The 14,463-nt window shown below is 29.9% G+C and overlaps 1 non-coding gene across 1 annotated transcript; it reads right to left on the bottom strand.

Annotated features, from left to right (window-relative positions):
• Positions 1-4,701: 4,701 nt before the first annotated feature.
• Positions 4,702-4,783, bottom strand: Trnas-gcu (transfer RNA serine (anticodon GCU)). Its single transcript has one exon. It is a non-coding gene; the product is annotated as a tRNA-Ser (tRNA).
• Between the last annotated feature and the right edge of the window lie 9,680 nt (positions 4,784-14,463).

The raw sequence follows: 14,463 nt of genomic DNA, 5'->3' as shown, positions 1-14,463 counted from the left end.
TGAAAGGGTCCTCTTATTTCCATCATAACTTGCTTAATTTTGATGCTATCGACTTCTTATATAGCTTTTTGATAGTTACCTTTAAGTACTTTATTAAAATGTTTAATATCTATATTTAACAAAGTGCATCGTTTTCCTGTTATTTAAGCTTGAATACTAAGATTTGAGTACTCGCGGAAAAAAAATATACATTCAATTGCATATAACTCACTTTGTATATGTAATAAAGGATTTTTCGAATAAGGAGCTTATTTATTTTTATATTATCTTCGATTTTGGTAATAACAACTTTTTTGAAGAAACTTGTGGTTTTTGAGTTATTTATGAAAAACTGCTTTAAAACATGGATTTTTTCAGGAAAAATCAAAACTTTTGATCTTTAATAACTCAAAAACTATTGATTTATTGAAATAACTTTATATAACAAATTTTACTTATAATTTGTCCCTCTATCGATTAGTGGTATTATTTTTAATAAAATAATTTCCACCCCCGAGAAGGGGTGGCATCCCCCCAGGGTAAAAGCGCAAGTTGGCACCATGTCACCTTTGTTTCTTGAGGTATCCTCTACATACTAATTTTCATTTTCATGAAAATCGATGGAGGTTCAACGAAATCGGAGGTGAAAACCTTCATTGACTCCACTATACCGACATATAGCAATGATATTACATATCGACGTACGTTTCACTTAAAGTTTTTAGTTACAATAACTTGTTTGCAAATGAATCATGGCGTTTGTCAAAAATATAATGGAACAACTATAGCGTTTTTTGTGTAGAACGAACCGTGCTTTCAGAAGCGAAGAATGTCAGTTACGCATGCAAAATCAATTTTTTAAATAAAATTTATCGCCAACCGTCACTAAAGTCATTCATTATTGTATACTCATTTGCCCTCATTTGCGGCAGTAAAGTAACGCTTTATTGTACTGAAAGAAGAATTTTACTTTACCTGCCGCGATTAATCAAATTAACCGAAATTGAATGTAAGTGGTCGATGGCAGTAATCGAATGACGAGTATTTGAGTGAACTTAAAATTTATTTACTTTAATTATTAAAAATATTGTATACAATTTGCGATATTATCAATTAAATGTATGTCAAAAAGTGAAATTCTGTAGTATTTTGTAATTATATTCATATAAAATAAATTAAAACTTTACCGATTTAGTAATTATTCAATGTTGATAACTATCGATTAAAAATCGAAAGCGGGCATCTTGCAAAAGTTATCTGTCATCACTGTCATGAATTTATTATGACGTCTAAAATTTAAAAAGTTCTTTAATTATAAATTGCAAGTAAGTGTTAAAACCAATATCAAATTATTGCAGAAAGTAAAATTGTAGATATTATATTTTGGCAATGCCCTACTGTCAAGGTTTCAGTAGGTACTTCATTCTTCAGTTTTTCATTCGGGGATTATTAAAATTAAACATGATTAATTTTATGAAATAATGAAGATAACCAAATTAAAAAATTGTGTAGTGTTATAATGAGATTTTAAAGAAGTTAAATAAACGACAGATTTTTATTCAATTTTTTTTATAAATTTTATATTATTTTTAAATAATTACAGAGCCCAAACTCTTAGGTAGTCAACTTTAAGGTGCGAATCATCGTAATTCAAATTCCAAGTTGATTTCCAATCAAATTATGTCGGCGATAAAATTTTGTAAGCACCACGTCAGTAAAGACTCTTTATTGAACTCGTCTGTTACTCGCCTCGATCGCTACGCTCGCTCTTCTCGTAATATCAGACTCGTTCGATAAAGAGTCACTTTACTGACTTGGTACATAAATAACTATTATCGCCAACCGTCACTAAAGTCATTCATTATTGTACTCATTTGCCGCGATTTGCGGCAGTAAAGTAACACTTTATTGTACTGAAAGAAGAATTTTACTGTACCTGCCGCGATTAAGTATTAAAATTAACTGAGATTGAATGTAAGTGGTCGATGACAGTAATCGATTATTTATTTGAGTGGCCTTAAAATTTATTTACTTTAATTATTAAAAATATTGTAAAAAATTTACGTTATTATTAATTAAATTTATGTCAGAAAATGAAATTCTGTAGTATTTAGCAATCATATTTATAAAACATAAATCAAAACTTTACAGATTTAGTAATTAGGTATTCAATATTGATACTTAACAACTATCGATTAAACATCGAAATCGGCCATCATGCAAGAGCCTTCTGCTTTCTGTCATTACTGTCATACGAAATTTTTATTTCGTGTAAAAGTAAAAGAATTCTTAAATCTTTTAAGTTAAAAGAATTCTTAAATCTTTTAAGTTTCGTATTAATGCAAATATAGTATGAAGTGGTGTTTTTGTTAATTCGATTATATACAGCGTGTCTACTTGAGTTGTAAACATATGGGAAACTTTTTTATTATTAATTTTACGAAAAAAAGTTATTCTTTATAAAAAGTTCTGCATGCCCCAAAACCTAAGATTCAATCATCAGATATCAAATTTTCTGAATATTATACGAGGTATGTCAAAAAATATGAATTTCGGTCAAGGGTAAAGTACCTTTATTTCTCTCAATATCGAAAATTCTTATGATAAAAAGTTGTTTGGAATTAAAAACTAAGATCAAATAATATGCAATTACATGCTTCTTATTGAAAAAAAAAAATTTTTCTCAAATTTACGGATACCCAACATTGTTTTTAATTATTACAAATATGATAACTCGTTTATTATTCATTTTACGAAAAAAAGTTATTCTTCGTAAAAAGCTTTGCATGGTCTAAAATCTAAGACACAACCATGATATATCAACTTTTATTAATTTTATACGAGGTGTGTCAAAAAAATATGAAATTCACTCAATATTATAGCACCTTTATATTTCACAGTATTTCAATTAGAAGGATGTAATTGCATATTGACACATAGTTTTTAGTTCTAAACAACTTTTTTAATAACTGTTTTCAATATTGTGAAAAATAAAGGTACTTTACTCTTGAGTGAAATTCATATTTTTTGACATAACTCGTATAAAATTAATAAAATGTGATATCTGTTGGTTGCATCTTCGGCCTTATGACCTACAGAGCTTTTTATAAAGAATACCTTTTTTTCGTAAAAGTAATAATAAAAGAGTTATCGTATGTGTAATGAATCAAAACGAAGTTAGTATCAATAAATTTGAGAAAAATTTGGAAAATATTTTTTTCCAATTAGAAGCATGTAATTGCATATTTGAGCTTAGTTTTTATTTCCAAACAACTTTTCAGAATAAGCATTTTCGATATTGAGAGAAATAAAGGTACTTTACTCTTGAACGAAGTTCATATTTTTTGACATACCTCGTATAATATTCAGAAAATTTGATATCTGATGATTGAATCTTAGGTTTTGGGGCATGCAGAACTTTTTATAAAGAATAACTTTTTTTCGTAAAATTAATAATAAAAAAGTTTCCCATATGTTTCCAACTCAAGTAGACACGCTGTATAGGACGGTGATAAATATGTAGGTACAGTGGAACCCCAATAAGTCGGCCTCCGATAACTCGGAAGTCCGGTTAACCCGGACCGATATTCAAATGACAAACATTTCAACAATAAAAACGTAATATTGACACAATCGAAACTGACTGAATTTTTTACGAAGAAATGAACAATATTGTGTACAACTGTACGTAATTTAGATGTACTGTGCATAATGTATTACATGTTTTGCAATTTTAATGGAGTTTATCTGTGAGAATACCGTATTTTATTAATTTTAACTATGCTCTCCGGCAAACCCGGATTTTCGATAACCCGGATCGGTCGCGGTCCCGATTAATCCGACTTACCGAGGTTCCACTGTACTGATAATTTGTTAGCAAATATATTTATTTAGATTTCCTACTATTCATCACGGGAAAAGCAACTTCGCTGAGAGAAGCTACACTTCATAAACAATGACGTAACTATTAACGGTATTTTTAATTTTTGGTATTTTACTTTAAGTATTAAAATTAGTATATTATTTAAATATAAATACGATAAAACTGTTTAAAATATATTTATTTCGTTGAAATCATGATAATAGAAGTATAACTTCTTTCGTTCGTACAAAGTACACACTCTTTTTTCATTAGAAGGATGTAATTAAGTAAGTGTTAATGTTTTTTATGATTTGCGATAAAATTTTGTATGCACCACGTCAGTAAAGACTCTTTATCGAACTCGTCTGTTATTCGCCTTGCTCGCTACGCTCGCTCGGCTCATAATATCAGACTCGTTCGATAAAGAGTCACGTTTCTGACTTGGTACTTGGTACATAAATAACTATTGTAGGTACCTATCAAGTCAACGGTAAAAATTCGATATAAGAGTGGGCCTGTATCCTGTTGGCAAAATGCGTTTTAAAGGTAAAGAGTGCAGCTTTCGTACGCAATTTTTAAAGAAAAAAAACAGTAGGTACGCCACTGAGATGTCTAATTAAAAATTATTTTCAATACCTTTTCTGCAGTTTTTACATATCGTGCACGATTTAGATAATTATTATTAAAGCGTATAATATAGGAAGTTCATGAATAACATCTACATACTAATAAAAATGGATTTGTAAATATTTTAAATTTTTCCCTGGAAGATATAAGCAATGATACTGTAATTAAATCTCAAGCAAACACGACAAAAAGCAAAATCTTCGAAAAAAAATTAAAAAAAAAAGAAAAAGTTTCGACGAGGATGGGATTCGAACCCACGCGGGCAGAGCCCATTGGATTAGCAGTCCAACGCCTTAACCACTCGGCCACCTCGTCATGCCTAACGACGCGTCTACGTAGAAATGAGTTTCGCAAATATCAAACGAAAACATACATTCCTCAAAATAATTTAAATAACATAATAAATAGATTAAACAAATACTTTAAAAATGATAACAAAAATATGTGAGATAATTATATAATTATTATCATTAGCAACAAATTGTAATAATTTTGTTGTATAATTTATTAGGTACTTAGATAGAGAGGCATGGAAGAAGGAAGAGGAGGCCGATATCCATGCATTATGCATGGATGTTTGGTTTAGTTGTTTAGGGCTGATTAAATAGATAGAAAAATAATTTATTATTTTATTGGGAAGTAAGCCACAATTAAAGTTAAAGATGAAATTCATTGAAGTTTCGACTTTCACTTCGGAAGTCGTTATCGAAATACATAGTCCAAAGAAATAAGGTTTTGTCGGGACACTTAAGCAGCCAGGTTGCAAATTGATTTTTTGGGTACCATATACCTACCTAATAGACTATTGATTATATTCAAAATAAGATAGCTAAAAGGAACTACAACGTTAACGGGGTTTTATTGTTTCATATGGTCAATGGACATCTACAGCCCCTGCTCAATTTATTAGAGTCACCCGAGAAATATCAGTTTTTTTTTAATTTCAAGCAGCTTGAAGTATCTTCAAAGTGATACGGAACTGCTAAATGGGTTAAATAACAATTAATTATTAATCATGCTACATAATTAAGCTAAAATGGTATATTATGTTTTTTATTGAATTGTGAAAACTTGATAGATGGTAAAAGAATGAGCTAAAAGTGTGCAATGAGTCGACTTCTTTCAAATTTAGATTTTTAATTAAATTAGTGATTGGTGTTCAATTTTCGTAAAATTTGCAGTGGTGAGTGTTAATTTTAATGTTGTTCTATGTGAACGTTAGTTTTTAATTTATTTTAAGATATTAATAGAAATATGTTAATTTCTAAAAGATGAATATCTTCGATTGGAATTTTTTCATATGGGTGACTGTAGAATTGTTTTGTTGAGCAAATCTCTTCTGTTACTGCTCTTTTAGAAAATATCGCAGGTTGTCAAAAAAAAATAGCAAAAAATGCGGTGTATCTTAATTTTTAGTTCCAAGGTTGAGTCAAAAACCTAAAGAGAAACATCATGTCACATTGATTTGGAGTGGTTGGTATGGCAGAAAGATTTCAGTCACTCCCAGAGGACAGAGGGCAACGATTTTTAATGAATTTGGCTGTAAAACACAGAAGAGTCACCCATAGCGATATAAGGAATAAATTGGAAGAAGCAGAGTGTTTAGTATCGGAGTCCACTACGCCGAAATTTGTACAGTATGGGATTCAAATGTCATAGGCCAGTTAAGGAACCAAAACCATCACCACAAATGCTCAAGAAATGCTTAGTTTCGTCCAATTTGCATAAATTTTATATGACTTTAAAATATTAATGCAAATTGTATAAAACTAGGCCTTTTTGAGCATTTGTGGTGATAGTTGGTTGTTTAGTTGGTTCCTTAACTGGTCTATGACATTTGAATCCCATAGTGTACAAATTTCGGCGTACAGTGGACTCCGATACTGAACCCTCTGATTCTTACAATTCATTCCACATCTCGCTATGGGTGACTCTTCTGTGTTTTACAGCCAAATTCATTAAAAATCGTTGCCCTCTGGAAGTAACTGAAATCTTTCTGCCATACCAACCCCTCCAAATTGATGTAACATGATGTTTCCCTTTAGGTTTTTGACTCAACCTTCGAACTAAAGAATAAGATACACCACATTTTTTTGCTATTTCTTTTAGACAACATGCGATATTTTCTAAAAGGGCAGTAACAGAAGAAATCTGCTCAACAAAAAGATTTTTACAATCACCCATATATGAAAAATTTCCAATCGAAGATATTCTTTTTTTAGAAATTAACATATTTCTATTAATATCTTAAAATAAATTTAAAAAATTAAAAATTAACGTTCACATAGAACAATATTAACACTCACCACTGCAAATTTTACGGAAATTGAACATCAACCACTAATTTAATTAAAAAGCTAAAGTTGAAAAAATTCGAGTCATTACGGCCTTTTAGCCCATTCTATTGCCATCTGTCAAGTTTTCACAATTCAATCAAAAATTTTCACCATTTTTAACTTAATTATGTAGCACAATTATTAAGTAGGTAATTGTTATTTAACCCATTCAGCAGTTTCGTATGACTTTGAACATACTTTTAAGGTGTTTCAAATAAAAAAAACTGATATATCTAGGGTGAGTCTAATAAATTGAGCAGGGACTGTATATATGAAAAAACCGCGGAGTGCTACCATTTAAAGGGGTGCGTTTTTGAGAAATGGGTGAATTAGTCCCTGGGCACAAGTTACATTAGGGTGAGTTCTATGCACTTTGTTCCTGGTTAAATTTCCTATCTAATCTAAATATCACTTTTTAAAGTCAATGATGCTTTTTTTGCAAAAATATATTCAAAAGAAAAAGCACAAAGAAACCCAAAAGAAAGAAATTTTGTTTTTGTCCCATAACTTTTGTCCACGAGGATATAGGTATAGATATTGCTTTACAGAAAAGAAACCTACATAGTTCTTCTTTAAAATATTGTTTAGTACAGGTAATTAGGATTTATAGTTTTCGAAATAAGATTTTTCAAAGTTCTCCACTCACAGCAATTTTGGGCCATTTTCCTTGTTATTTCGCAAATATTGTTCTGTAACTTTTTATCTACGTAACTTTAATGCTCGTGTTTAGGTATATGCAATGGTACACGAAATAGGAATAGAAATCAGTTACCTTTAAAATGGTCTACTGTCTACTGTATAATTGGCGAGCGGGAGATACCCCTAAAATGACCAGGTAGTGACCACGGAGGGCCGAAGGGCTAATTTTATTCATACTTTATATTTTCGAGGGTGCTGAAAACGAAAATGAGGTTTATTTTGAATTTTATGTGGGGGAAAATTGTCAAAATCGCAATTTTAACCTAAAAACAAAAAAAATAAATCACGTTTTTTTGTGTGTACCTCGCTACAACTCTGTTCAATTTTAATATTTTTTTCTGAAATTTTTACAGTATATAGCTCTAACATTCCTGAAGAGAAAGTACTTGTTTTAAGCTTTAATTCTTATTCTGATAAAGGTTATGAATTTTTCAAAGGGAAAGGTACGGATGTGTGCATTGCAAAGTTTAATCGAAAAAGTTGAGTGACGAGATTTAAAATTTAGCCTTTTAATCACGTTTATGGTCAAAGTAGAGAGTACAAAGAATTTTTCTGGAAAATTTTTGATCAAAATGTTTTATAGAAAAAAAAATAGTGCAACTTTTATTATCGACATTAGAAATCCCCGATATAACGGTTATTTTTCGAGCTACTGACCATGTGTGGTGACTGGCTAATTTTGGTCTTAGATTATGTTTTTGATGGTGCTGAAAACGAAAGTGAAATTTATTTTAAATTTTAGGTGGGGGAATATTGTCAAAATCGCAATTTTACCATAGAAATAAAAAAAAGTGAAATCACGTTTTTTTGCGTTTAACTCGCTACAACTCTGGTCGATTTCAATATTTTTATCTAAGGTTTGTACACTATATGTTGCTCACTTTTTTGAAGACAACGGTATATGCTTTAAAATTTTAGTCTTATTCTAGTATTTTCCTTTCTTTAACGGTAAAATATTGCAAAACCTCTAAATTTTAAAGAACCGCTTGGATTGACATGAAATTTGGCATACACATAGCTAACAAGTCAAAGAAAAAAAGTGATATTGTGCCGATATGTGCTTTTGCCCCGGGGGTGGTTTTCACCCCATCTTGGGGGTGAAAAAATATTCGTCCAAAGTAAGTCCGGAAATGGATAAACTGACTAATTCTAAGTAACTTTTGTTCCATAGAGTTTTTTCACTAAGTCAATATTTTTCTAGTTATTTGCCAGTGAATATGTTCATTTTTCAACAAAATAACCACGCTTTTAGACAGTTTTTTGCAAATAACTCAAATAGTAAGTATTTTATCGAAAAAACATTTATAGTTAAAATATAGCCTGTAAAAAATTTTAAAAAAATGGTGTATATATCACGTCTGTATGCTTAGTAGAAGCAGAGTTATAGCTAATTAAAAATAGGTTCATATTCGTAAAATTCCAAATGGAATACTTTAACGTGAAATAACTAAAAATGAAGCTCATTTCGGGGAAAACTTATTACAACTTAATTAAAGTGTTTAAAAAAAGCTTCATTTTTGATTTATAAAAAAAATTTCTAGCATCAAAAGTAAACAAGTAACGCTCAAAATAAAGTTAGTCCCTTTTTTTTGGTAAAAAAAAATCGGGAAAATCACCCCCTAATTAGTATCTCAAATGAACTTAATCGTTACGACTTCACAAGTTTCTTGACTCGTGTATGTATTGTTTATATATGTAAGTTTCATCGGTTCAAAATCCTTATTTTTGAAAGGGCTGTAGTTAAAAGGGGTTGAACGAGTCACTGATCACGAATGTATGCAAATTTAGAAACACCAAATCTTAATTAATTTTTGTCTAACAGAAAAATAAAAAAATACATGATATTCAGAAAAGCAATGCTGACTTCTTCCGTTTTTCGAGATTTTTGGTAGCTCTTACAATTTTTAAGTTATTTTGAAAAAAATCATATTTTTCAAAATTAAATTTTTTAAAAATTTCACTTTAAAACCAAATTTTTTCAAAAATAAGCACTTTGAATCGATGAAACTTACAGATCATATAAACACAACATAAATAAAATAATTTGTGGAGCGGTAACGATTTATTTCATTTAAAATGCTAATTAGGGGGTGGTCTACCCGATTTTTTTTGCCAAAACAAAAGAGACCAACTTTATTCTGAGCGTAACTTACTTAAATTTAATGCTAGAAACTTTTTATAAAAACAGAAATAAAGCTCTCTTTAAACACTTTAAAAAAGTTATAATAGATTTTTCCCAAAAAGTGCTTACTTTTTTGGATATTTCACTTCGAATATTCTATTTGAAATTTGGTGAATATGAATCTATTTTTCATTGGCTATAACTCTCGTTTTACAAGGTCCAGAGACCTAACGCGTACACCATTTTTTTTTTTTACTTTTTTACAGGCCATATTTTTACTTAGAACGTTTTTTTCGACAAAATACTTACTTTTTGAGTTATTTGTGAAAAACCGTCTAAAAATGTAGTTATTTTGTTGAAAAATGAACTATTCTCTCGCAAATAACTCGAAAAGTGTTGACTTGGCGAAAAAGCTCTATAGAACAAAAGTTACTTAAAATTAGGCAGTTTATCCATTTCCAGACTTATTTTGGACTTATATTTTTTCACCCCCAAGAGGGGGTGAAAGTCACCCCCAAGACAAAAGCACACATCGGCACAATATCACTTTTTTTCTTTGACATGTAAGCTATGCGTATGCCAAATTTCATGTCAATCCAAGCAGTTCTTTAAAATTTAGAGCAAAAACCGTGAAAGAATGTACTAGTAGAAGTTATGAATTTTTTTAAAGTACAAGGTACAGATTCTTGAATTGCAAAGTTTAATCGCAAAAGTTAAGAGGCAAAATTTAAAATTTATCTTATTAATTACGTTTATGTTAAAACGTAGAGTAAAAAGAAGTTTTCTGGAAAGTTTTAGTTACAAATGTTTAATAGAACAAAAATTGCGCCACTTTTAATATAGACGTTATACGTCCCCAAAATAGCGCTTATTTTTCGACATACTGACCATGAGAGGTGAATGGCTAATTTTGGTCTTATTTTATGTTTTCGATGGTGCTGACAATGAAAAAGAGGTTTATTTTGAATTTTATGTGATGGAGCATTGTCAAATGCAATTTTAAGCTAAAAATGAAAAAAAAAGTGAAGTCACGAATTTTTACGTTTAACTCGCTACAACTCTGTTCCATTTTAATATTTTTTTTCTAAAATTTCTACGGCATATATTTCTTACCTTTGTGAAGACTATGAAAGTAACAACTATAGTCTTTCAGTCTTTTTTTTGAAAATGTTATGAATTTTTAAAAATTAAAGGTGCAGATTCGTGAATTGCTGATTGCAAAAATTAAGTGACAAAATTTAAAATTTATCTATTTGATTACGTTTATGTTAATCCATAGAGTTCAAAGAAGTTTTATGGGGAGTTTTAGGTCTAGATCTGTTATAGAAAAAATATGGTGCAACTTTTAATTTTAAGAAAAACGTGGTTTAACTTTCTTTTATTTTTAGGGAAAAATAGCGATTTTGACAATTTTCTCCCACCTAAAATTCAAAATAAACTTGATTTTCGTTTTCGGCACCATCAAAAACATAAAGTAAGACCAAAATTAGCCATTCACGTTAAAAAAGTTAGCGTTATTTTGGGGATTTAATACGTAGATGTTAAACGTTGCACCATTTGTTTTCCATAAAACATTTTGATCCAAAACTTTCCAAAAAACTTTTTTGTACTTATGTTTTATTTTTGAATTTGATTTAAAACCTATATTTCAAATTTTGTCAGTCAAATTTTGCGATTAAACTTTGCAATTCACGAATCTGCAGCTTGTACCTTAAAAGATTCATAACTTTTACTAGAATAAGACTAAAGGCTTAAAGCAGAAACCATTGTCTTCAAAAAAAAGTGAGTGATATATAGTATAGAAACTTTAGAAAAAAATATTAAAACGGACCAGAGTTGTAGCGAGCTAAACGCAAAAAAACGTGATTTAATTTTTTTTTTTTTTAGGGTCAATTACAATTTTGACAATATTCCCTCACCTAAAATTTAAAATAAATTTTATTTTCCATTTTCCACCCATGGTCACATGAGTACGTCGAAAAATAAGCGGTATATTGGGCATTTCTAATGTCGACATTAAAAGTTGCACCATTTTTTTTTTCTATAAAACATTTTGATCTAAAACTTTCCAGAAAACTTCTTTGTACTCTTTATTTTAACACAAACGTAATTAAAAAGCTAAATTTTAAACTTCGTCACACATTTTTTGCAATTAAACTTTGCAATGCACAAATCCGCACCTCTTTCTTTGAAAATTTCATAACCTTTATCAGGATACGAATAAAGACTTGAAACAGGTACCGTTGTCTTCAGAAATATTAGAGTTATATACTGTAAAAATTTCAGAAAAAAATATTAAAACGTAAGAGAGTTGTAGCGAGGTAAACGCAAAAAACGTGATTTCATTTTTTTTTATTTTTAGGTTAAAATTGCGATTTTGACATTGTTCCCTCACATAAAATTCAAAATAAACCTCATTTTCGTTTTCAGCACCCTCGAAAATATAAAGTATGAACAAACTAATGCCCTTCGGCCCTCCGTGGTCAGTATCTCGAAAACTAAGCGATTTTTTAAGGGTGTCCCGCTCGTGTATAACGCCGTACGACTTTTTTAAAGAGATTATGGCTTTTCAAGGTTTTACACTTTTAACGATTTTTTCTAATATAATATAAAACTAAAATAAAACTATATAGAAAACATAACAGGTAAAGCTCAGAAAGGTATTAATATAATGAGGTCATTCAGCAGAGTTTGGTGGGGAGCAGATCCAGCAATACTTCTCCTAGCCTATTATGGTTTAGTTAGATCTCATTTAAACTTTGGAAGCACAATAATCGGACAAGCACATCAACAAACAATCAATCAATTAAATAAAATACAATTTCAAGCGTTGAGAGCGGTCCTTGGATGTATGAAGTCGACTCCTACCAATGTACTATTAGCAGAAACAAGTGAAATGTCACTAGAATACAGAAGACAATGGTTAGCTACTAAATTTATTAGTAAAAAATACTGTTATATTAATCACCCTTTAATCGAATTATTAGAATACATCCATAAAATTAGTAACCATAAACCAGTTAGTGGGAGAAACAAAGAAAAATCATATTTATCTGAAGCCTTATACAATATTGAGCCATATATTGAGCCTTATACTCAATTCACAGATATGATAAATTACCCTTTTATGAATTTGAATATGAGATGCAATATCAACCAATTCCAGTAATCAATTTAAATATTTCTAAAAATAACATATATAATAATAATAATATTATTTTCAAAGCGGAAACGAATCATTTAATAAACAAGTACCAGTTTGTATTTACTGATGCATCTAAAAATCAAAACGATCATGTGGGGTTTGGAGTATACATGCCAAATTTAAACTACTCCTATTCTTAAAAATTACCATCTGAATTAAATATATGTAATGCAGAAATTAGTGCAATAAATAAGGGGATAAGTGTGTTCCTAGAAAAAAATATTTCAAAAGGTATTCTCTTTAGTGATTCTATGAGTGCAATAGATAAGTTGAAACAAATTGGATTAAGTGCTAAAACAGATAATGTCACATTATTAACCAGAAGATTAATAGTGGAATCCAACAACAGTGGCAATAAATTCAAATTATCTTGGATCCCATAGCGGCATTGAGGAAAATGAATATGTTGATAAACTAGCAAAAATTGGAAGTAGTCTCAAAATCCCTGCTAATATAAAAATAAATTATAATGACATACTCCCAAAATTGAAAGCCAGAATCAAAGAAAAACATAACAATTTCTGGAAGAACTCCATTCAATTAAAAGGGAAATGGTATGGAGAAATACAAAAATCATTCCCGGATACACCATGGTTTAAAAAGTTTCCATATATTGATAGAAGACACTTAATAAACATAATAAGAATGAGAACAGGACATGGTATATTTGGAACTCATTTACATCGAATCAACATTAAAACACATCCATACTGTGAGTGTGGACAGGAAGAAGATCTAGACCACATTTTTCTTCATTGTCCAATTAATAAAGTAAATTGATGGAATATACATAAAGAGCTACAAGCTGCAGGAGCAGCTGACACTTCTAACATCAAAGTCATATTACAAAATATTAACAAAAAACAAATAGAAGTTTTAAATAAATGTTTAAGCATCAACAAGATGAACATATAAATAAAAGAAGAACTAAAAGAAGCTAACCCAAAGTTATAACTTTTCTGTTAAATTGCTGTCTAAACTCCTTTGTTGTGTTATAGTTATTGTGTTATCTGTGTTTTACTGATCTTCACCAATACCATTTAAATTCATAGAAACAGTATTCGCGGTGTGCAAGTACTTGGAGGCTCGTGCGAGAATAGCGGAGAAATATTGTAACTTTCTTAAATAATTTATTGTCATTTGAAATTGTCAAATTGACGTATATTTCATATCTACTGTCAATGAAGAAGAAAAATTATATATTGCTCCACAATATTGATATGATATGCAAATATTATATAAAGGTAAATGTAATTAATTGTATTTTGCTTGCATTACTGCATTTTAATAACTAATTTTATTTACTACATACAATTGTTTACGTTTTGATAACATAACCTAAATCTTATTTTTTCTTCTTATTATTTTTTTGGACTATGGCCTTGACAATTATCCAGCAACCAGGACCATATGATTGGCCAATATAATTAAAAGTGCGAATAAAAGTGCAGAGCGAAGAAACCAGGTGTCGCTTTTCCGAACTTGCACGGTCCCAATTGCATATTGCCATGAGCAAGACCAAATGCAATGCTAAGAAATGTGCTGGCAAATGCACTAGTATGCACGCCAAAAGTGAAGAAAGAAGAAGAAGACTAAATATCAAAGTCATAATCAATTGTAAATTAATTACAAC

The sequence above is a fragment of the Diabrotica virgifera genome, chromosome 6 (genome assembly GCF_917563875.1).
Source record: "Diabrotica virgifera virgifera chromosome 6, PGI_DIABVI_V3a".
Lineage (NCBI taxonomy): Eukaryota > Metazoa > Arthropoda > Insecta > Coleoptera > Chrysomelidae > Diabrotica > Diabrotica virgifera.
This window is presented reverse-complemented; position numbering and strand designations above follow the sequence as displayed.